This window comes from Pectinophora gossypiella, chromosome 4 (assembly GCF_024362695.1).
Source record: "Pectinophora gossypiella chromosome 4, ilPecGoss1.1, whole genome shotgun sequence".
NCBI lineage: Eukaryota > Metazoa > Arthropoda > Insecta > Lepidoptera > Gelechiidae > Pectinophora > Pectinophora gossypiella.
In genome coordinates, this window is record NC_065407.1 from 11109490 (window position 1) to 11112676 (window position 3187).

General features: G+C 39.4%; 1 long non-coding RNA gene across 1 annotated transcript; it reads left to right on the forward strand.

Annotated features, from left to right (window-relative positions):
- The first annotated feature begins 332 nt into the window (after positions 1-332).
- LOC126366110 (uncharacterized) lies at positions 333-2419 on the forward strand. The gene is made up of 3 exons (XR_007566312.1): positions 333-433; positions 1039-1102; positions 2326-2419. It is a non-coding gene; the product is annotated as an uncharacterized LOC126366110 (long non-coding RNA).
- Positions 2420-3187: the final 768 nt, after the last annotated feature.

Below are 3187 nucleotides of genomic sequence, written 5' to 3' on the forward strand. Positions count from 1 at the left end.
TTCGCAAAGACCGGTCATAAGATGGGTGACTACAAAAAAAAAGTAGTAGTAGTACGTAGATTAATGAAAGCTCTTTAAAAAAGCTGGTATTTGTTTTGAGCACTTGGAATACTTAGATATTTTTCTACGGAGTACCTACCCACGGAACTGTAATTGTCATTTTAGTTGTACTTAATTAATATTTTGAATCAGAATTTAAGGTTTCTAACAGAAATAGATACTGTCTGCGCGGCGTTACTTTGTTTGCCCACGACATGAAAACTATCAGTAGCAGTCACGCTTCAAACATATTAGTATGCAATTTAGTAATGTTATCTTGTCAAGAGCATATGCACGTACACTGCGATGTACTTATTTATTAGTATAGGTATTACAACCAGTAGGTACCTATACCCGAACACCAGCCGCACGCAGGGTCCTCGCAAATTGCCCGGTAAGGGAGCCGAGCGGCTTAACTACACATTTACAGCGTTTTATAGCACATAATCACTGCTCTTATTAAAATTTAAGTGGTTTCCTTTCTCGTGGTTCTATAAATGAATCTGTGTTTATGTACAGTAAATGGAATTACATAACTCGGTAGTTCAACCTGAGTATTTTGTACTAAAATTGATGGTGGCTTATAATTGGTGATGGTTAAGGGCGCTTAACCTTGAGGCAAAGCGTTATATTTTCAGACTTAGGTATTTCAACAAGGAATGAGGAAATAACCCAGCCCTGACGCATAATAAACTGTTAAGATAATCACTGTTAACATAGACATAACAATGACATTAAAACACATTAACATACATACATCACTATCTGGTTTATCCAATCCTGTAATCTATTCAGCGTACTTACTTATTATGTTTGGCACCAAAGCATATTAAGCATAAGCCTTTGTTTGGCGTCAATAAAGGCTTATAACGTCAACAGGAGGCAAACACGCCTAAATTACGGAGTTGACAAGACTATTGTAAGCGTGTCCCACTAAGGAGATTATTCGACTTGAATGTGCATATTTACTTAGACAAATAATTCAATTATCTGTTTTAGTGTCGATAACATGGAGAATCCCCGGTGCATTGTAGCGGCGTCGTTTGAGGAACTGGGACAAAAGGTTTGTGTATTGTTTAAGGGATGTTGGTGCTGTTTGCAACCGTTTAGACAATGGGTCGGTGGGTTTACAATTGGTGAATACAAATGAAGCCGTAGCTGGAACTCGCCACAGGCGGGTAACCCAGGTAGCCTATTCTTCTTGCCCTTCACACCGAGATGGCAAAATTGTACACAGCTTACATTTTGCCACGTACGAATAGGGTGTAATATTAGGGCTATATACCTATTCTTCTTCTATCGTGTGAGTTGTGAGGTGGAGTCCCAACCTCATCAAGCTTGGTGTGAGGGTTGCTATTGAGCCGCCGTACTACTTATATCAGTAAATAGTAACCGGGACCAACGGCTTAACATGCAAGTAACATTTAACATGCAAAAAGTAAACCAACTAGCAATAAATAAAAACTGGCATTACAATCATCTTCATCATCATCAGCCCATTAACGTCCCCACTGCTGGGGCACGGGCCTTCCCTATGAATGGATAGAGAGATCGGGCCTTAAACCATCACGCGGGCCCAGTGCGGATTGATGGTTATTAACGACTGCTAATGTAGCCGGGACCAACGCCTTAACGTGCCTTCCGAAGCACGGAGGAGCTCGAGATGAAAACTTTTTTTTGTAGTCGCCCATCCTATGACCGGCCTTTGCGAAAGTTGCTTAACTTCAACAATCGCAGACCGAGCGCGTTTACCACTGCGCAACCGAGCTCCTCAATCATCTTACCTACAGTATTTTCCCACAATAAGCAATGTTTCTGAGATATCAATAGGCAGAGCAAGCATGTCGGCGCACAGCCCGCCGCGTTTATTGACGCTCGTGGACAAAGACGTGCCTTTACGACCTCGTAAAACTAACTATTGTGCACGCCCGACTCCGCACGAAAACCCGATTCATTGTTACACTTAAATAAGATGTCCATTTTTTATTATTTAGCCTATTAGTTTGTACATATTTTGACTGGCCCAACCGCCCTTTCAAACGAACGTACTTTGAAGTAAGCCGCCTCCGGCCGCCATTTTCCTTTTTCGCAAAATTATCGTGAGCTTCAACTGTTCAACACTTGCGCCCGCGCCAGCTCCATTGTGTTTTGTTTTAAAGTACCGCTGTTGTTTTGTCCTGTTTTAAAATACTTTATAAACAATAGATCAAGAATGAACCGTTAAAAGAGTTCGGTTTGTTACTTTATTGATGTTATAATATCTGTTGCTAAACTATTTGTTTCAAGTCCGACGGCACAGGCGCGCGGCGGCGGCGCGGCACCTGCGCGCGATCATAAAACCAAACGAGTAGGTATTATTAATCTTAGCAAAGTATGAATGACTGTAAAATTCTTATAAAATACGTAAACATATTAAGGTACGTTTTAGTTAATGAGGGACAATGGCAATGGCAGAGACATATATAAAAATAATTGTTGCTTGATATTTGGATCAGATATATATGTTGCTACCAATAATTATTGCCTCACTTTATTTTGATCAGAATTATAATATAATAATGGGTGGAAGATGTGTTGTGCCAAGTTATGTAATAACAAAGGTCATTATTTATACCCAAAAACTAAGATAAAAGATGCATATGTCTGCTGTCCATGAAAATAGAAGGCAACTCTGTACTGAGCCATCTATGGTTTTTTTGGAGAACTTAGCCTGGAAAGTCCCTCAATTTGATTAAATCTATAATTAACAAACAGGGAACTTCAACAAAATAAACTAAGATAACAACTCCATACATAACAAAACAAATAGGTAAATTCGACAATTTCGACATCTGTCTTTTTAATTATTTATATTAGGTAGGTTGGTAGCTAAGTACATATATCAGTTACAAAATGGATGGAGTGATTATAATATCCTTTAGTATGTATATTATATTTCTATCTAGAAATAAGCTCGGTAGATACCCACCTATATTATAATAATATTCGTGTTGTATGGAAGGACGGCGCTGCGGCAGCGCGCCGCGCGGCTATCGACGGCTTTCGACGTTTTACAGCGGCCTATAAATTACTAGTGCCATAACTATAAATCTTGCTCCACGTCAAATCGTACACATTATTCATGCCTTAGGTTTGATATTAAAAAAAC